This window comes from Capra hircus, chromosome 14 (genome assembly GCF_001704415.2).
Source record: "Capra hircus breed San Clemente chromosome 14, ASM170441v1, whole genome shotgun sequence".
Classification (NCBI taxonomy): Eukaryota; Metazoa; Chordata; class Mammalia; order Artiodactyla; family Bovidae; genus Capra; species Capra hircus.
In genome coordinates this window covers 1558303-1580476 of record NC_030821.1, presented here as the reverse complement: position 1 = coordinate 1580476, position 22174 = coordinate 1558303, and the positions used below count along the sequence as shown (strand labels likewise).

Below are 22174 nucleotides of genomic sequence, written 5' to 3'. Positions count from 1 at the left end.
ATAACTGGTCTACCCTGGGAAAGGACTGACTGCTCCAACATGTATCTCATCAGGTGAAGGCAACTGAGATAAATTCTAAGCTGAAAAAAATAAAAGGAAGAAAAAGGTTTTCCTCTCTTGGGCCTCAGGGTTTTGTATTACTGAGATTATGTAGATCAACGTACCTTGCTCAAGATTCACTGAATTTAGTCGGATGTGATGGCCCGTAGCAGACTGGATCACACACAAGGACAGCCTCAAATGCACTGCGTCGCGAGAGTTGGCAAGACAGAGCAAGCACAAGCCAACTAGAAACGAATCAGCAATTCTTTTTAAAAGTGGGAATAGCTGCCTCTCCTTCCTATCGTTTTTTCTGTTTGGTCTTCATAAAAAGATACATTTGTACTTGCTTCAGGCAGATGCTTCTACTTTCTTACCTAATGATATAGGGAATCACTAGGGTAGTATTTTGGAAGAACAGATGTTGACTTCAACAAATGTGGCATTTTACTGTGGACAAAGCCAAAGAAAATCTGGCAAATACAATTTTCATAGGCCTACTCATCTGTAGAACTATTCTCAAGAATATTTAATCTAGATTAGCACTGTCACATAAAAATATGTGAGCTACTTGCTGAACTTTAGATTTTCTAGTAGCTATATTAAAAAATAAATGACATAATAAAAAATATATCTGATTTAATACAATATTTCAAAAATATTACTTCAAGATGCAATCAGGAAGTTCCCTGGCAATCTAGTGGTTAGGACTCTGCACTTTCACTGCTGGGCGCCCAGGCTGAGTTCAATCCCTGGTCAGGGAGCTAAAATCTGGCAAGTCACAGGTTGCAGCCAAAGGAAAAAAATGTAATCAATACAAAAGTATTAATGAAATATTTTACACTCTTTCTTTTGTACTAATCTTAAGAATCTATAGGGTATCTCATACATATGCATGTCTGCTACATCACTAAGTCATGTCCAACTCTTGTGAACTCATAGATTGTAGCCCAGCAGGCTTCTCTGTCCATGGGATTTCTCAGGAAAGAATACTGGAGTGGGTTGCCATTTCCTCCTCCAGGGGATCTCATCCCAGAGATTGAATCCATGTCTCCTGCATAGACAGGCAGATTCTTTAACACGGAACCACCTAGGAAGCCATCTTATACCTATAGCAGATCTCAATTCGGACTAACCACATTGAGTTAGTTGCTAGTCAATTAGCTCAGACTAAAGATTTGATATGAAATAATATAAGTAGACTGGGTTTTTATGTTCCTTTTTAATGACCATATATATCGATTTAGCACCATTTAAGATAACAAACTCTAATGTATTTTTTTGAGTCAGTTTTTGATCTGTTTCAATTCCTGGGCATAATCTAGGTGGTATAAATGGCTGCAACTGTCTTATCTAAAACTACCAGGGAGAATTCTGAAGTAGTGGTTCTCAAGAGGAAACCCGATGTACAAGATCAAAACCCACAGCAATCTGCCCTTAAGAGCCATCCTGAAATGCTTTTAAATTTTAATTACAATATCTAAGAAGATAGATATTTGCTAAATGAGTGAGCAAAGAGATGATGATGAAGAATGTATAACTGGATAAAATTCATATTTCATAACTTTATAGTTCATATTTTTGTTGGTAAAGATTTATTATATGTTCTGTTAAACCATTTATGGTGAAATAAACAAACACAGAGAGATATTACTATGGGTTATCTAAAACTTTTCTTCCAAGTAAAATTTACAGAAACCTAAAATTACTTCTAAATCATTCAATTCAGGGTAGAAACTGTATAATCAAGACAGACAGAGGCATGACATTAAAAAAATCTAGGACAGACCATGGAAGGTGAAGATCAGTAGAACCTTAAATTCATTACTTCAAGTTTTTCAAGACTTTCTAAATCTTTTTGTTTTAAAGTTGTTCAAAATTTTAGAAATATCATCTCTGCCTTTAATCATATTCTACATAAGCAGAGGAATCTGAAAATAATCATTAAAAGCTCATTTTCTCCTGTCCACACTATAATAACTTATAATTACATCCTACTTTTTTCTCATGTTAGCTTACCCAAGACACTATATCAAGGTCTTCTTATAAAATGTAGTTTTTATTACACTCTTCCCATACTCAAGGACTTCCTTGCTACTATCAGAGCAGCTCCAAACTCCTTGGCATCTTAAATCTTCCATCGGATGCCCATACATAATAATGTCTGCTGACTCACTATCGCATCAGCCACTCCTCTTTATATTTCTGCACATTCCGTGCCTAACAAATTATTTATGTCCAGAGTCTATGAGAAATGGTGGAGAGAGACATGCCAAAGTGCTCTATGAAATTTCACTCTGTCCTTTCTGAGGCCAGCCAGAGCGCCCATGAATCAGCTGTAAGAGACAGATACTCACACCTGGTCAGGAAGCAGCTGCAAATGTGAAGAAGAAGTGATGGGATCAAACACACAGGTATGGGCAATCTGATATTATGAGATCAGATACACAGACTGGAAAATCTGTTCAGTTGATATGTTAGAAACTCCTGCCAAACACTGAGAGGTCTTAAACCCTGAGTCCCTATAGAGCTGCCCAGTGCTAAGGATTTTTAGTGGTATTTGAAGGTCTGTTCTGTCAAGGTCGATGAAGTGTGCCAAATTAAACGACCTGTCCAGCACATGAATCAGTTTTGGGAATTTTAAGAGTTGAGTTTTTTTCCAGAAACTTTCCAGATTAACCAAAATCATGGTTACATGTGAACTCTTATTGTTTTACATAAGTTCAGACCTTATTAAAGCTAAAAATATAAATAATTTCATCACAGGCTCCTGTGCTACCTTCATGCAGAAAGAAGATGTAACATCAGTCCTATAACTAAGTGGAAGAGAAAATGCGTGAAAGTTGATCTGGTTACATGTAAGATCTATAAAAGGACTGTGTCTCTTTCATCCCCATTTTCAACAATTCTCAGCACTGAGAATAGCGGACACCTTAGAGTCTTTCTTTCAATTCTTTCAGTCGTTTATGACTGCTTAGTGAATAATCGGGGAGAAGGAAATGGCAACCCACTCCAGCATTCTTGCCTGGAGAATCCCAGGGACAGGGGAGCCTGGTGGGCCTCCGTGTATGGGGTCGCACAGAGTCGGACACGACTGAAGTGACTCAGCAGTAGCAGCAGCAGCGAATGATCTGGGTGTCAGAAGTGTTCCACCAAATGCATCTCAGGTTCTCGACTATCTACAGCATTTCCTATGGCCCAACACATCCCTTTCAAGAGTCACATGAACAATATTCTAGAGAGGACTTGAATCTTTTACTCACAAAGGTGTTGGTTTTGAATGGGAAAGGATGTATTCTTTACAGGGAATGCTGATATAATGTGCGCCAAGACAAGCTAAAAACACATACCATCATGCAGTTTTCAGAATGTTAGGCTAGCTCTAGATAACTATGTTCAGTTCAGTCAGTTCAGTCGCTCAGTCATGCCCGACTCTTTGTGACCCCATGGACCGTAGCACGCCAGGCCTCCCTGTCCATCACCAACTCCTGGAGTCCACCCAAACCCATGTCCATCCAGTCAGTGATGCCATCCAACCAGTGTATTCGCTAATATGTAGTTTTCTTTTAAGACAGAATTGTATTTTTCTTTCTTTTGGAAATATCAAAAAGGCAACATTGTCTAACAATGTCAAATACATGAAAAAGACCATGTAACTTTTATTTAGTATAATTATTGCTCTTTCCTAATATAAAATTTTATATAAAAGAGCTGTTCTTTTACCAAGTGAAAAAATAAACAATTTCTAACAATGGTACCTTTTAAAAAACTCAAGTGAGGTAAATTTGGCAAATAAGATATCTACTACAAGGCAATCATACTAAAATCTCATAAGCATCAATGTATAACTAGTATAATTGTGGTCTAAGAAAAATTCTATTAAGCAGTGGTATTAACATTTTTCTCCACTGTTTTCCTATTCTTAATATGGGTCACTGATCAGCTCCTTCAGAAATCATTTGTTATAAAATACTTTATAAAAATTAAGTTGACATTCTGGTCAAAACAATGAGTTAAACGGTCCCCCCTTCTTCTACACACACACACACACACACAGAGGACATATTTAATTACAGAAAATGGAAGTCATCTAATGTTGCCAGAGTCCTACAATCATTAGGCTCACAGGCTCACATTACAGTATGTATTATCTCACTGACTCCTCACAAAGAGGGGATATAAATATTCATATTTCTATTTTTACCGGGGAGGAAAATGAGTCTCATACATAAGGTGATTTTTCCAAAGATCAGTCAACTAGGAAGGTGGAATCTGGATATGAATTCAAGCGCTCTGCTTCTACAAGCTATTTATTTATACAGCATGACTCTACTTTTTTAGAGCTTTGTTCTTTTTATGTTTGTTTTTCCAGGAGCTTTGTTCTTGAAACAACATCTTAGGAAATCGGGAGAGCCTCACATTTTCCCTCAATTTAGTTCTGGTGCAGAAACACCACACATACACACGTGTGCACACATGCTCATGCACACACAAAGATACGCAAAAGGGTCAAAGTTAGGACATTAATCGTTTGCGGCGGACTCTCGTGTATGTGTGGTGCATTCCCAGTGAGAAGACGTAATGAGAAAGAGGCTGGATGGTTGTCGCGGTTATGAACATATTTTAGAGTCAAAAGCTTGATTCCTCCACCTCAGCGCTGTATGACCTGGAGCAAATTGTAACTTCTCTACATCCCAGACTCCTCACCTGTAAAAGGGGTCGAAGAACACTGCCTGCTTCATCCAGCCATTACATAAGGCCCGGGGCTCAGAGCCGGGCAAGGGGCAGGGGCGCAGGTAAACCACGCCGCCCTCGGGCTCAAAGGGAATGAGCAGAAGACGTGCTTCCTGGCCACCAGGACTGCTCTCCAATTTTCAGAGGCGAGTTTCGCACCAACTGTGGGGTGTTTTGCAAAGTGAACTTTGCAGCTTTTTACAATGAGAAGCGATTAAGTCACCTGCTGAGCTGTCATATACGGGCTATTGAGAGGACTGTAGGGCTGGAGAAGCTAAGTTGCCCAAGTTCAAAAAGCAGGTTCCTCAGCTGAGCTACATAATAGGAAGAAAGGTCACCTTTGACTGAGTTTTGCTCTTGGCTATCAAAGGTGGAAAGTCTTTCACAGCATATTCCCCACGTGCTTTAACAGCCCCCTGATGGACACTTTTGATAGAACGTTGGAAAGAAATGTTAAAGAAGTGAAAGTCTAAACTAAGCTTTCTCTCTGCAAGAAACTATCTTCTATTGTAACTACCTCTAGCTCCACCATGGTGCACTCTTGAAAAGGACCCCTTACAAAGCCAAAGATACAAACAGAGAACAAAAATCCATGCTACAACTCTCCTTTAAAATGCTTTAGATTTATTTGGAAAGTTCTACAAACATTCAGAGACTCAGCTGGAAGATTATTCAAGAAAAGAACCTCAGAGTCCAGCTGAACATTGATGAATACGCTTCCATCTAGCACGGTTCAAACAAACAATAATTCAGTTACTAAATCCTAAAAGATTTCAAAATCATAGAACTTGGAGGTTAAATAATGTGCCAGCACTACTGAATGTGCATAACCTCCATAAACTAAAAGCAATGTCTGTGTGAAGTCAGAATAACCACATGAGATGAAAAACAAAAGCCTCAATCAATACAAGTACTGCTTGGTAGGGATAAGCAAAATAACTTGTTGGATCATACCAAGTTTTTCTGATTTTGGTGAATCAAACAGTTGCTTTCTCACCATGCAGGAAAAACTTAAGAGGTAAAGCTCAGTACTACAGATATATTTGGATGTATATGAAATTGACAATTATGCGGAGTGGGTGAGGAGTAAGTCTAGCAACTATAAAGTGATCCAACTTGAACATTGATGGTAATGCTAAAATTTAATTTAATCTTATTCAAAGAGAAATGCATATAAGTAATAAAAGAAAATATGCCTTTGCACTTGCCAGTTAACTAGAAAATTCTGTGTCATCATTAGCCTTTTCAAGCATGTACTAAGATCTAATATTTCGCATGATGCATCTCTTCGTTTAGAAAGATGGCACTTCCAAACCACTGTCAGTGGATAATACAGTTCGAATGACTGTTTCAAAGTAGTGATCACTTTCCTTGCTGCAGGAAAGCAGTGTGATGCAGTCCTGTGTAAATCAGACCATCGTTCTCAATACCTTTTTCCTTCCGTACTATAAAATTATCAGTCTGCTCCTCTGGCTGTGTCATTTTCCAGTTCTTCCCTCTCTGGGGATGCTTCCTCACTCCCTCTGACATTAGGCGTGGCCACCTGACTCTCTTGAAGCGTTGTGGAGGGACAGCACAGAGGAAAGTGCACAGCGGCCCGTCCACGTCCCAGGCTGCACATCCCTAGATTCGACCGCGGGTCGAGCGCTGTGTTTACAGTATGCGACTGGTTGAATCAGCAGATGCAGACTCTAGATACAGAGGGCTGACTAAGGGACTTGAACAGCCTCAGAATTTGCATCCGTAGGGGGTCTGAAACCAAGTCCTCCCCCTCCCAGGGGATTACCAGGGATGACGACGTGCGGTCACCTGGGCACCTCTGATGTTGTGATGAAAGTACACACTTAGCACAACAAAAATGAGACACATGAGCAGACCCGAACCCAACCCACAGCTGGCGTCAACCCCGCTGACCCACAGCCTGAGACAGAGCTGACTCGGCAGGCCCCCAGGTGCAGGGACGAAGACAGGAAGGAGGGGTAACTGAAAGCTGCTGAATTCTGGGATGGCTTGTGCAGCAGTATTGAAACAAGAGCTGTCTTAAATGTTTAGAATGTGGACTCCAAAGTCAGAGAGGTCTCGATACGAACACTTATTCTGAAGTTTAACTCTGCAACTGTGCAAACTTCTTAATCTACCTGACTCTCGGCTCCCTCATTTTGTAAATCTGAGTGTAGCGATGTCAGCCTACTAGCACTGCTGCAAAGATTAAATGGCACGGTGTATGTGAAACAAACTGGAGAGGCCCAAGGGAGTCCTCTGTAAATAGCTCCTGTCATCATCATCATCATCGCTACCATCAAGTCATTTCTTCTACAATAATCGAGGCCTTGCTGAGTCAACGGTCGCTTGTGTCACGAAAGAACTCGTGTGAAACATCCATGGTAGGGTGTTACACAAAGTAGAACCTCATCAACATCTCCTTCCTAATAACTCTTTCCCAACCAGCACATACAGAAATGGAACTCGTGATTTTTGTTTCAGTAGGCTTCTCTGGTGGTTCAGAGGGTAAAGCGTCTGCCTACAATGCGGGAGACCCGGGTTTGATCCCTGGGTCGGGAAGATCCCCTGGAGAAGGAAATGACAACCCACTCCAGGATTCTTGCCTGGAAAATCCCATGGATGGATGAGCCTGGTAGGCTACAGTCCATGGGGTCGCAAAGAGTCGGACACAACTGAACGACTTCACTTTCACTTTGCACTATGCTAAACAACCAAGGTGACCAAAAATATAGCATCTTTTTGCACAAAGAGATGTAAACTCGCTAGTCCATCCCAGACTGAGGCCATAATCAAATCATTTTGAGAGTAACAACTGGTATTTCTCCGGTTTTCAAACCCATCTGCTGTTTTTCAGCCAACAGTCTGCACACACACACACACACACACACACACACACACACACACCCCATAAGCACGGCTGTGAGTCTGCAGTGGCAATCTCACACAAGTCTGAGGATCTACTGCCATAGTCTGTTAGGACTGACTGCTAAAACAAATGCCAGAAAATGAGAGACGTAAATAATAAACGATTATTTCTCACAGTTCTGGAGGCTGGAAGTCTGAGATCAGGGTGCGCTCATGCTTGAATTCTTGTTGAAGGCAGTCTTCCGGTTTTGTAGACAGCCATTTTCTAATTGTTTCCTCTCATGGTGGGGAGGGAGAGAGAGAGAGAGAGAATTACTCTGTGTCTCAAAGAACACTAATCCTACTCATGAGGGCCCCACCCTCCAAAACCTAAGTATCTCCCAAAGACCCCACCTCGCAGGGGGTTAGGACACCACACACGAACCTGAGGCAGACAGACGTTCCGTCCATAACGTCCACCTTGTGACTGGGCACCGCCATCCTTTCTAGACTCAGCTATGCTTCCATGGGGCGCCACAGTCCTCAAGGCCCCTGCACTTGACACTGGTGGCACTTCCTGCCACGGCCTTTGCCAGCTAATAGCCAAAGCCACTCAGTGTTCTAGGCCAACATGGGGAGACATGGATCCCTTTTCTCATCCACAACAATCTGTCAGAAATGAACCAATGTAATAGTCTCTTCTGTCCTAATAACTTACAGAGATTTTAGAGGAAATAATCCTTTCATTTTTTATGCATAGCCCTCATGTTCATAATATCCAAAAATGAGCCTGTCCCAGAAGGAAAGAAGGATGAAGCTGGACTTGAAACAAGTCTGAGAGATGGGCACCATTCTGTGGCCAGAATCACCACTCTGGGGCAACTGACCCAGTCCTGCTCCTGGGTCAATTCTGTCCTTTGCTATTGGGTCAGGTTTGTTCTCTTTGCCTTTCCTATTGATATGGATTATTCTCTATGAGGTCCTTCAGTCTGTCTTTTGAAATTTATCTTTCCACACACCTGGTCTCCCTGATCTACTCACACAAATTCAGGCTTGTAATGATATTGCCTTGAGCCTCCTGCTATAAATAAACTGCCATTTATTTGGTACAAAACAAAATGAATAAATGATGAGGAAAAAGCTTGAATGTGGGTAAGTTATCATACTCAGATGTTCAGCATTATTCTATTTTTAACCTCTTGGTTATCTAACAAGCAGCTCAAACACAGCACATCCAAAAATGAACTCTTGATTCCTCAGCCCACGCCCAACCCAAGAACCTACACGCCACCTTTGGCTCTGCTGCTTCTCACATTTCACATGTAACCCAAGAGCAAATCCCTTTGACTCTACAGTCAAAATAAATTTAGAATCCAGCAACTATTCATCGTTTCCATCACAGCAATGCTGACTCAGGTCTCTCATGGCCTCTCACCTGGGCAGTTATAAAAAACCCTCAAGTGGTCACTGCTTCCACACGAGACCATCGATTGTCTATTCTTAGTAAAGCCTGTGTGATCCTCTAAAAATATAAATCAGAAAATATCTTTGTTCTGGTCTTAGCCATTTACTGCTTCCCATCTCACAATAAAAGCTAGGATCTGCTCCCTTCACTTCATGGCAAACAGAAGGGGAAAAAGTGGAAGTGGTGTCACATTTGATTTTCTCGGGCTCCAAAATCACTGCAGATGGTAACTGCAGCCGTGAAATTAAAAGACGCTCACTCCTTGGAAGAAAAACTCTGATCACCTAGACACTATATTAAAAAGCAGATACACTACTTTGTCAACAAAGGTGGTGGTTTGGTGGTTTTAGTCACTAAGCTGTGTCTAACTCTTATGACCCCATGGACTGCAACCTGCCAGACTCCTCTGTCCATGGGATTCTCTGGGTAAGAATACTGGAGTGGGTTGCCATTTCCTTCTCCAGAGGATCTTCCTGACCCAGGGATCGAACCCGGGTCTCCTGTGTTGCAGACAGATTCTTTACCAACTGAGCTATAGGGAAGCCCCGTAGCTTCCCTGTCGACAAAGGTCCATCTGGTCAAAGTTATGATTTTTCCAGTGGTCGTGTATGGATGTGAGATCTGGACCATAAAGTAGGCTGAGTGCCGAAGAATTGATGCTTTTGAACTATGGTGCTGGAGAAGACTCTTGAGGGTCCCTTTTATAGCAAGCAGATCCAACCAGTCCATCCTAAAGGGAATCAGTCCTGAATATTCATTGGAAGGGCTGATGCTGAAGCTGAAACTCCAATACTTTGGCCACCTGATGTGAAGAGCAGAGTCATTGGAAAAGACCCTAACGCTGGGAAAGATTGAAGGCAGGAGGAGAAGGGGGTGGAAGAGGATGAGATGGTTAGATGGCATCACCTACTCAACAGACTTGAGTCTGAGCAAGCTTCAGGAGGTCTTGAAGGATGGGGAAGCCTGACGAGGTGCAGTGCACGTAAGACGTGACGGAGCAGCTGAGCAACAACAACAAGAGTCCTTAGGATACCTGGAAGACCCTACGTCCCCCGACACCCTGCTTCTGCCCGCGCTCGCCCGGTTCCCGTCACCGGCCTCCTTGCTGGGTCTCCAAGAGCCCAGATCAGTTTCCGTCTGCGGCCCGTGACTCTGCCGATCCCTCCGCCTGAACTGCTCCTCCTCCAAGAGGACTCTTGGGTGACTAATGCCCGCGACTTCCCTCCGATCGCGTTTTCGCAGGAGACCCATGCTAGCGCTGCTGACTCCTCTCTCCCCGCTCCACTTTGACCACCTTCTCCCATTCCCTCTACCCTGATTTATTCCTTCAGGTTCCCAAACATATCCGCCCCTATCATAGTAAACATTTATCCGTTCGCTGTGGAGTTGTCTTCTGTCTGTTCCCGTCCGTGTAAGCTGCATGAGGATGGCTGCTCTTCTTTGTTTTGCTCATCAAACAGTGCTAGATCTATAAAGGAACACACATTAAAAGCAAGAAAAACAAAATTATTTCATAACATAGTTAATGTTTATTTATATCAAATAGTACTTGCCCATCCTAAGGTATGGCCCAGGGAACTATCAGTTATCTTGTGATGAACCATATGGAAATGAATTTGAAAAAGTATGTGTATATATGTATAACAGAATCACTTTGCTGTACAGTAGAAATTAACACAACATTGAAAATCTACCATTTTCAATAAAATACATTTTTTAAAAAATAGTACTTGTCTCATCCAAGCAGAGGACCAAAGAGAGTTGTCAGATTTTATGAAACACGTTTTATTCTTCAATTCTAGTTATTTTTCCAAGTTGTCTGTATACACACCATTCTCTTGCACAAAAATACATACTAATTATTTCATCTATTTAAATGTCTTACATATGCAAGCTTCACATTTGTTGACGCTCTATCTAGTCTCCTGGGACCCAAGAGGTGTAAACGGATATGCAAATGTAACTTAGTCCAAATAGCTACATCATGATGTAATTTTTAGTAATGGGAAAATATCAAACACTGCTGATGTAAAAATGATACGGATAACAACGCTATAGAGAGAAAGTGGAAGGTGCTTTGGAACAAGTAAGATGAAACTTATGTATTAGCTTCATACACATGCTTTACTTACACTCACTCTAAAACAGCGTCTGCTTCTTCAGGCTCACACACAGACCTCAAGTATAACAAGTTAAAAACAAAAAGCTTCTCCTCCCATTCCCCAAACTTGCTCTTTCCTTAAGAAGAAAAATGGCACCAACATTCACCCTGTTATTCCCCCACCTTCAACACCTACTTAATACCAATAATCAAGCTCTGTCAATTCTATTCCATAATGTTTCTCAAAACCACCAATCCATTTTTTGCCTATACCACAGGAGCATACTCCTAAGTCAATATCCACCCCACAGCTTGCCTTTCTCAAATCTAGCCTCCAAAGAACATCTGATCTTACCATTTCATTGCTGGAAACATTCTTGTCCCCCTTGCCTTTACAGTCAAGTTTTAAAAATCTTAATGTGTCTGACCCAAAACTCTTTGGTATCTTAATATTGCCTTCCTCTTGAGAGTCAATTAAAGAAAACATTCTATGCCTGAGTGCAAAGTACACAGCAGAATATTTAAGAGGGATGATTTGGGTTACATCTCCTCAGAAGCAAACCATAAGAAGATTTGAGATGATCTGAGATAAACAGAAGCTCCCATCCCTTGGCCACCTGATGGGAAGAGCTGACTCACTAGAAAAGACCCTACAGGAAAGACTGAAGGCAAGGGAGAAGGAGGCGCAGAGGGTGAGATGGCTCGATGGCATCACCAGCTCAATGGACATGGGTCTGAGCAAACTCCGGCAGACAGTGGAGGACAGAGGAGCGTGGTGTGCTGGAGACCACAGGGTTGCAAAGAGCTGGACGTGACTTAGCAACTGAACAGCAGTAACAATGAGAAAAGAGGAAGATAAGGGAAGGAGAGAGGAGGAGGTGAGGATGGAAGGAAGGAAAGAAGAAAAGGGGGAAGAAGTGGGGAGAGCTGCCTCAGTATCAGCCTTTATAGATGCGTGTGCTCCGTCCCTTCGGTGGTGTCTGACTCTGCGACGGTGTGGACTATAGCCCCCCGGGCTCCTCTGTCCGTGGGACTCTCCAGGGAAGAATGCTGGAGCAGATTGCCATTCCCTCCTCCAGGGGGTCTTCAACCCAGGGATCGAACCCATGCCTCCTGCATCTCCTGCATGGCAAGTGGATTCTTTACCACTCAGCCACTGGGGAAGCCCGCCTTTACAGATAATGAGTCAGAAACATCTCGTACGGAAGCACACTATTTCTATTGTGAGTAACAAGTAACTTTTAAAACTTTATTCGCATCATAAGTGAATACCCAAATGGAAAAAGTTTCTCACTGGAAGAATTGTTTTCAATTTTTCCATATTAAATGCTTGCAGTAATCTCCTAGTTACATAAGGGAATAATAAGCCTGACGGATATGATACACTGCTTATTAAGGAAGAAGCATCTATTTCTCATTTCAAGTTAAATTAGATGCCAGGTAAAAATGCTGCTGTTGCTCTCCTTGTTTATTTAATTTTGGGGATTCATAATTACTGCATTGTTCTATTTCACCTAATCGGATGACAATTACAGTTTTCTGATTTGAAAAGTGTTTTCGCATGCTTCATCTCTTACACCTTCGTGAAGACCCAGCTCTCTAGACAGGGAGTGTCTAATTGTTGAATCGAAGTGACTCACCCCAATTGCATTGCTGTTGACGGAGCCAGCTCACTGCTCCTTCTTTCAACCACACTGACTCTCTGCATCTTTGTAGGAATTGTGGATTCTCATTTCATTTATGATTAGATGGCTTGGTTTTGTAGCTGCAGGAAGCCCTTCTGATCATTTATATTCATAGAAATATCAAATATTATGGCAAGCTACCTTATATCAACTCATCTCTCCCTTCAAAGAGCAGATGAGAAAATAAGACAAAGGCGATGTAGAGAGGTGCACTGACTACTGTTGAGTTCACTGAAAGGGCAACAAGTACAGCATAGAAACCTGCTGTCTGTTATCACCTATAAGGACAAAGATGAGCCTAATTTATATCAACAGTAAAGTGACTTTGCTTTCTCATTTTCTTTTCAAATCTAGTGGCAAAAGTAAATAAAATTAGAAGGAAGTTTTTGGAATTTCTCATCCTACCAACTTTTAAAATTTGAAAATACTTACCATAAGAAAGTCTTCTGCTGCCTTTTTATCTCACTCTCCCTTTCTTTCTGCTGTAAATAACCTGGTGATACAGAGCTGAAACTACTGGCATCTTGAAAGTGACTTCCAGGTCTTTAATCTTGCTGTTTCTGTTATCTTCCGATCTGTTTTCTTTGAACTATAAAAGCTCCGTCTCTGCCTTTAGCTATTTCTTTTAAAAAAAATCTACATCTCAAAATTTTTGCTCTTCTCCTCTTCAATCAGAGGCAGTCAGGATGATGTTTCATGCGCTAAGGCTACCAGCAGGGAGCTGAATATATCTTCAGACCAAGCACTTCTCAGCCACTGTTTTCTTTCATAATGATCCACCAATGGTCAGTTGTGCACTCTTGAGCAATTTTGATGTGCTAAGTCTCTTTAGTTGTATCCGACTACCTGCAACCCTATGGACTGCACCCCGCCAGGCCCCTCTGCCCACGGGATTCTCCAGGCGAGAGCACTGGAGTGGGCTGCCGTGCCCTCCTCCAGGGGATCGTCCTGACCCAGGGATCGAGCGGGTGTCTCTTAAGCCTGCTGCACTGGCAGGCAGGTTCTCACCACGTTGATGACAATGCACGATTTTAAGAGAAAGTTTATGGACCCTTTTAAAAATAAGTTGGATCACATCCAAGGTTATTTCTGGAACATTGAAGCTATAATTTTTTATGATATGCTTTCCTAAATGGGGAATAAAAGGATGGTATACATTTAGAGGTAGGAATTTCAAAATTATGTTTACACCTTAGGAGCAGGTTCCTGTGACTGTTATCTGAGCCATCTACTATGGTGACAAGAAAGGCAGATAATTATTTTTTAATCTGTGCATCAACTCTTCTTTAAGGAAATCCAAGGTGTTTTTGTTTGGGGGTACAGAAATATTTGGCATCAAATATTAAACATTTACTGTATGTCAAAATCTTGCCTACAGCCTTGCAAACTGGGTCTTGTGGAATCCAACTTGTAGTTAAGAAAACTGAAGCTGAGTGAAAGCCAGTGACTTGTGAACACTACACAGCTAATAAGCAGTAGAACTGGGAATCAGCTAGAATCATCCCACTCTAAAGCTTACGGTCACGTCACAAAAATAGTGATGCACCGTATCAAGATATATGTCATCCATCTTTGGGGGCACCCGTCCCTGTCCTGGGCTCTCAAACCCTCCCTAAGTGAGACTGACTCGGAGTTAGATCGGGTGAGCCAGGAACCTAACGTGAAAGGCTGAAGGAAAGAAAGAAGGGAGGGAAGGAGGGCATGGGAACAGGAGGGGCTGGCGGGGACCCAGAAGAGCAGCAGTCCCTGCCCCACTCCACCCCGGGTGCATTTCAAGTGCAAAATAACTCCGCAGGGGCAGCAATTACGTGGGGCAGGCGTGTGCCTCTCTGTAAGTGCATAGGTGGGAGCCCATCTCACAGGTCAATTTCTCCTCCACTTTATGGGCTGTAACATGCTGTGCACATCACGGTTCTTCAGGACAAATGCATTTCAGAAGAAAAATTAGTCTTGAACACTGAAACTTGCAACCATGTATATTTTACCAAACGTCAATCCCTATTTGCTGCCTGATTTGAGTGAGTCTGATTCATTATGCAGTTTCAAGCCTGAGAAAGTTCTTTCAAATAGAAAAAGAAAAAAGAAAAAGTGACTTGTCCCAAATCTTGGACCACATGCAGTTTCCAGAAGTATAATTTAAGTCATTTTCCATCATTCACTTATAATTTTGCTTTCTACTCTCCTGCTTCCAGCTAGGTTACAACCTCCTGGCCATAAGAAAAATTGCCTCAAGTCTTACCTTAATTCTCCCATTTTCAGATAATTTCAGATAAGAGCACATATTTGTTTGAGAGTCTACTGTACTATTCTCCTTTCTCTGACTAAATGTTAGACTAATTTTTTTTTATTTCAAATTTCTCTTCAAACTGTGACACTCTTCACTAATGATTAAGTATAATATTACTTATGATCATGTAAGAGGATCCTTCTAGATGCAAAATTTCTCAAGACAGGTATTTTTTGTCATGATTATCAAATTATCCTGAGACCTCTTTTAAAATAATATAATGTGGTGAAACAAATTTAAATTCTGTTATTATTTGTACTACAATATTCTAAATGAATGCTACTGGAAGTGAATTTTGAACATATTTTATGGCCTATATTTGTGCCAATAACAATAACAATAATATTCATGTTGTGCTTATATGCACCTGTGTTTAAAATAAATTATCTCATTTAAGCATCAGGAAAGACCATTTCATTCTGTACTTCAGATTTCTTCCTCGGGTAAAATTCCAAGATGAGAGATTCCTGGGTCACTAACTGTGGGCAATTTGCAAACTCAAAATACAGTTGTATCTACAAAGATTATATTAATTTATGCTCCCACCACCGATGCATGGAAACGCCTTTCATGCCATAGTTTTGTTAGCACTGGGTAGCCTATCATTCTTTTTTCAAAAATTTCTTCATTTGACAAGCAAAACCTGAGACCTCCCTCTTGTTTTAATTCGTATACTGGTAAGTTCGCTAGCCTCTTTTATTTCCTAATTGTCTGTTAGTGTCACACTGTTATCTTCGAGGATTTTCTTAATGCTGTGGTTCTCAATTTGAAAGTACTATTTAAATACTAAAACAATTAACCTTTCTTACATTTATTATAAATAGTTGTCCCAATTTAGCTTGACTCTTCACTTTAGTCTTTGTTATTTGGGACCTGCAGTCTTTTAGGTTCAAATAATTAAATGTATTTCTCTTAGTCTTTATGTATTCTTCCATTACAAAGCCATCTTAATAGAACGCAAAGAGTTCATATCACTCCCCTATCTTTTGACCTGCAGAGGCCCACCCCTCAGTGTAACATTCAAGATCATGACTTAGTTCTCACACATCTCTTACAGATCATCTTTCCTCATGTTCACCCTTCAAGGCTGTGACCTAATCTTGCCAAATTCCTTTTGTGAAAGCAACCTGCTTTCTTTCCCACAGCTCATTCTTCTCTCTTGTCGTTTTCCCCACTTCTGATGCCCACCATCTCCAGCCGCATCCCACTCTCCTGATTAAGTCAGATCCCATGTTCTCTTGCAGGACGCACGTCCCCAAGCCTCTCATCCTGTAGAACGTTTTCTCAAATGTCCCCACAGCATTCAAGTTCAGTTCCTTCAGAGCATTTACGGTGTGCTCTTTCCTTCCCAAGTAGACGCCAGACGCTCTGTGCAGGCCAATAGCTATATACTGGCATCTATGTATTATTTGACACATAGTTACGTCAGTCATCTTTTTGTTAAATGAATTAATGGCAAAACTTGATGATGAGGGTACTGGAATATCTGGCTTGTCTTATATATATATGATTTTTATTTCTAATACATGATGTGAAGAGAAGTAATCTGGAAGTCTTACACTTGAAGTAGGAAAGGAAAGGGCAAGAAGTATAAACATGTTTCCGAGGCCAAGAGCTATCGGAGTTACGCCGCAGCGTCTAGCCGGGGTATCTATGAAGAATGATTCATTAAGGCCTGGAAGAAGATGTGCATTTTTCCTTCCTCCTGTTATATTTCCCTATTTTACTCAACCTCAAATAACGCATAGTATGTGAAATTTAAATGCTACATCAAGCGATAACATCAGAAAAGAGAGTTTAAAGGGAAAAAAAGAAAGAAAAACTAACAAGAGAAATCTTAGGATGATTCAGTGAAATATCACGTAAAAGGTAATTTTAAAGGGAACTGGAATGGGTAGAAAGCAAGAATCTATTTCATTAGCTACATAAACCATTTTAGTGTGAACCTTCCCACAAGCTGCCAAAGAAAGCAATCTCTGATGTTTATTTTTCCCAGTCTGCCTCATGAATTTCAGCCTGGTGAAAACACTGATTCACTCTCAGAGCCCTTTCACAAACCACTAACCTGAAAAACGCAGCGGGTGGGTGTGGCAGGGGAAGGGGCCTGGCCCCTTCATGGTACAAACGTTCAAGACTAAATAAAGTGCTTTGTCAAAAATGAAAATTATTGTCCTAAAGAACAAAAGTGTCCTCAATAAAACAAAAATTGATCTCACTTCAGTGAAAAAGGCTATAAATCCATGAAACATGTTTCTCGATACAGTAAAGCAGAGATTAATGCAATAAACCTCTAAAGGAAGGCATGTCAGCAAAGCAAAATATCCAGCATGTGTCACTAAATATCTGTTTATCTCCAGTGACTTTTGTCCAGGTTTAACCTCAGATCTTCACTTACTTTTTCATTTAACAAAAATGTTGGGTCTTTGGGCTGAATAACACACTACTAAGGACTTCAATAAAGCAGTTCATATAACTTCATAAGCCATAAAATCTTTTTAAGGAGCTGATAATTTAATAAAAGTATGAAAAGAAAGCAATGAACACCTTAACTTTAAAAGTGCAATGAAGGGGAGAATGGTGCACAAGTTCAACAATTTTACTTTGTTTAAACTAGTATGGCAAAGATAATTATTTGACTCACATATTAAAAATGTACAACATCTATAGTCATGTACAAAGCAAATATTTTCACCAATAAAATTAATAAAACGTCAGGCAGCAAGCTAGTCGGTTTCATCTATCAAACTGGAAAAGACTGAAAAGGCACAAACAGCCATGGTGAGTGAGCGCGCAGGGAAGCCCAAGCTCTGCGCTCTGCGGACGAGCAAGAAAATCCCTGTACTTTGTTTCTAAAGTCCTCTTCAACATTTTTCCAGGTATTTTTTTCGCCTTTTCCGCCTAAGGAAACACTGCCTATTCCATTTTGGCATTGTTTCTTCCTTTCAAAGAAAATACACTCATTCACTTGACCGCGCTGGGTCTCAGCTGGGCCACAGGGGGTCTTTGTTCTCCGGAGGCAGGGGGAATCTTTAGTTACAGCAGGATCTCGTTTCCTGACCAGGGAACAACTCACATGGGTCCTCCCCATTGGAAGCCTGGAGCCTTAGCCACTGGACCACGAGGGAAGTCCGACTCTGTTTCGTTTTGAGTCCTGGAGATAATGCAAGGCTTTCTCCCTCTCATGTCACATGCCACCGGACCCAGAAGTGGGTTAGGTGTCCTTATTTCCCCTTGCCATTTCCAACTATTATTCTCAAAACAGTTAAAAAATACACACACACACCTACACACACCACACCCCCAACACACACCCCACACACACACACCCTCAAACATACACACCCATATTAAGGTAAAACTTTACCATAGAACAAAGCTTCTTGTTGATAGCATCTTTTTAAAAAGTATTAAGAGCAAAGGCATGCTAAATAAATTAATTAAAGAAAGTGGTCAGAAAAGGAAAAGAAAGCATAAATTTGAACATGAAGATTTCATAGCACCTTTGCGAGTCTAACCATCCTTCACTTCTGCTGTTTTCACATTTCTACGAGCTATGTCGCGATCTTGCGCACTCTCATCTAACACGGCATCTCTGACTCCCGCCAGTAGAGGCAGCACCTGCAACAGGAAGCACAGCTCACCAAAAAAAAGAGGGGGAGAGATTGTCATTACCAGTGACACACGCTCATCATTGCCCCTTCACCATTAGTAAGCCTACCACACTCCTAAACGGGGCAATGTCAATGAAAAATCGTAACATCAGACTTCCCTACCCATGCCTAATCTAGTTCACAAGCCAACCTGAAGTTGGGAATGCTGATTTATTACCATTTCCCAATTATTTTCCTGAAGGCACACTGTATCATTTGAATAACAGATTTCTGGAGTCAGAGCCTCATTACTGCAATGATTCAGCCCTCTATATATATCATTTATAATGCTATTTATGTCCATTTCATAAAAGAGCTGCAACATTTTCTCCATCAATTTCTGCTGCAAATTGCAAATGAGACAAAAGCCTTTCACTTGCATATATATCATAATGTTGCCCATTGGTTATAGTAATGTTTTTCAAATTTGATAATCACTACCAGCCATTAAAAGATCACTCCTTTCTATAAACTATAAAGCTTAAAATCATTGAACAGATTGGAAAAGCAATTATTAAAGCTATTTAGCAGAAAGTTTCTCTCAACAGAAATTTTATTATGCCTAATTTATATGAGATCTTATACCAGAAGATGGCATAAATTTGCTGCTTGTCTCTATGCTCCCCTTGAAGCACAGAAAGGACCCAAAAAATCATCTCATTATTATATTTCCACAAGAAACCCAGAAGTTAAGCTTACTCAAAATTTGCTACAGAAAAAACTAGGCAAGAGCCTCATGAATGCAACTGAACAGCCCTACCTCATCTTTCACAATGACTGCTACAATGTGGATTTATCTGAGGGGTCCACCATGAGCATGAAATGAGCTATTGTTTGACTGCTCACCTTGAATGGAATTCAATGATCTAGTTACGGGCAAAACCACCTCTGCACATGTTATTCATCATCATGTATCACTGTACCTAAGAGCATGGATACCAGTACCGAGCTTGCAGACGAGTCAATGCCTAAAGCCTTTAAGTCACACTCACATTTCCTCCCTGGCCTTCAATTTTCCCCTTGGATGAATGAGGGGAGTAATCTTGCCCATCTCAAAGGATTACTGCGCTGGTGAACGACTGATGCACAGCACCCTGCATACAGGAAGCTGTTACTGTTTAGTTGCTGAGTCGTGTCTGATACTGTTGTGGCCCCACGGACTGTAGCCCACCAGGCTCTGCCATCCGTGGGGTTTCCCCAGGGAAGAATGCTGGAGTGGGTCGCCATTCCCCTCTCCAGGGGATTGTCTGAACCCAGGAATTGAACCCACATCTCCTGCTTTGGAAGGTGGATTCTTTACCCCTGACCCACAGAGGAGCCCTAGGAAGTACTCAGTGGGTAATTATTGTCACGGAAAGTTTTCTCTCACCACACACTTGATCTGCAGTTCAGCTAGTGGGCAGGGATAGGATTTTATCTGGGAAATAGAGCGACATCAACAAGATAGTAGCATAGTGCTTTTCAGCCCTCTCTCCCCACCTAGAGAAACACAGATTTTGACAAACACTTAAAGATGAGAGTACCTTTGTGAGAGCCTGGAAGTCCAGTGGAAAGGTCCTTGCACCCCACTGAAGCAAAAAATCTGCGAACAGATACATCAAAGAGGATAAGAGAAAGTTTCACTTTATCCATAGGCGCCTTTGCCAAGATGGTACAGCTCAGGGCTAAGCGAGGCCTCTCAGCCCATGATTTCTGCCATGAAGAAAGCCACAGCAGAGTAAATGTCCCCCTTCACAGCTCTAAGGAACACTGCCCAGGAGGCCTGCTGCTTCATGCCCCGACCAGAAGGCTGAAGTGGCCAGCATGGCTGAGTAAACTGTTGTTAAGTTACTGCCAGATTACACTTGGCTGTTCCACCTCTATTTTATAAAACCACAAAGACGCCACCAAAAAACTGTTAGAAGTATGAACAAATTCAGTAAAGTTATACACAAAATCAACATCAAAGTTATACACAAAAGCAGCACTTCCATGCACCAAAATGAACGGTGCTGGTGGCTTCCAGGTCCCGGGTGCTGGAGGGGATGGGAAGGTGCTGGTCACCAGGTACAAAGCTTCAGCTCTACAGGGTAAATAATTCCGGTAATCTGATGTGCAGCATGGCGACTGCGGTTAATGACACTGCTTTACACACTTGACATTTGCTAAGAGGATAGACTTTGGATGTTCTCAAAAAAATGCAATAATAATGGTATCTATGTGAGGCAATGGATATGGTAATCAGCTGAATTGTGGTAATCACTTCACAGTCTGGGCTTCCCTGATAGCTCAGTTGGTAAAGATCGGCCTGCAATGCAGGAGACCCCAGTTTGATTCTCCAGGTTGGGAACATTCACTGGAGACGGGATAGGCTACCCTACTCCAGTATTCTTGGGCTTCCCTGGTGGCTCAACTGGTAAAGAATCTGCCTGCAGTGCGGGAGACCTGGATTTGATCCCTGGGTTGGGAAGATCTCCTGGAGAAGGGAAAGGCTACTCAGTCCAATATTCTGGCCTCGAGAATTCCAAGGACTGTGTAGCCCATGGGGTCTCAAAGAGTCGGACACGACTGAATGACTTTCACTTTCACTTTTCACAATCTATACATATATTAAACCATCACTTTGTACATCCATATATATACTTTTTATTTATCAAATATACCTCAATAAAGATTAGGGGGAGAAACAATATGTAAATAAGTTTTTGGAATCAGTAAAAAGACTGAGCTAAAAATGGGGAAAAAAAGCAAAAAATTCTATGAAGCACCTCTAAAATAACAGTATGCTCAAATGGCCAATAAAAATTTTTATTAAGATGCATTTAATGCATTTCTTACAGAAATATGATGAAGCATGCACCAAAAGAGAATATTTTGAAACTTCATAGCTAAATATTTTATTTTCCTTCATCCCCAAAGAAACAAATAAAATAAAAAGGAAATTAATTTGCACATTTTCTGAAGGCTTCTAAATGTTCAATAAATCTAGCAGGCAAAGGCATATAGGTGCAGGCAAATCAGACTTAGTGAGCTGATTCTCCCTTTGTGCTCAAAGTTATTCATTCATTTCTCAGGTTCCATAGGAACTGGAGTACTCAAAGCACTGTAAGCTTTATAAACATTATTATTTTGATAAGTAATTTTTATCCATAATGTTTTATTATTTCTATAGAACAGTGAGTTAGGTCTCATACATGGTAACTTAAATAGAGACTCTGCCATCAAGAAATCTAAAATTAAGAAGCAAGACAGACTACCATATAAGAGAACAAATAAGCACATAGGTTAAGATGTGTACGTGTCTTATGGATACTAGTATCAATAATTAGCAGAAATGTAAAAATAATAACAGGATTTTACAGTTACAAAGCACTTTTCTAATACACA

General features: G+C 41.1%; 1 long non-coding RNA gene across 1 annotated transcript in view; it reads right to left on the bottom strand.

Annotated features, from left to right (window-relative positions):
• The window catches only part of LOC106502871, a 122083-nt gene continuing 100147 nt past the window's right edge, over window positions 239-22174 (bottom strand). The window contains exons 4-8 of the long non-coding RNA XR_001296542.2: window positions 20332-20390; window positions 18659-18794; window positions 9996-10553; window positions 7817-7919; window positions 239-287 (exon numbers count right to left, since the gene is read on the bottom strand). This is a non-coding gene — a long non-coding RNA (uncharacterized LOC106502871). The remainder of the gene's footprint in view (window positions 288-7816; window positions 7920-9995; window positions 10554-18658; window positions 18795-20331; window positions 20391-22174) is intronic.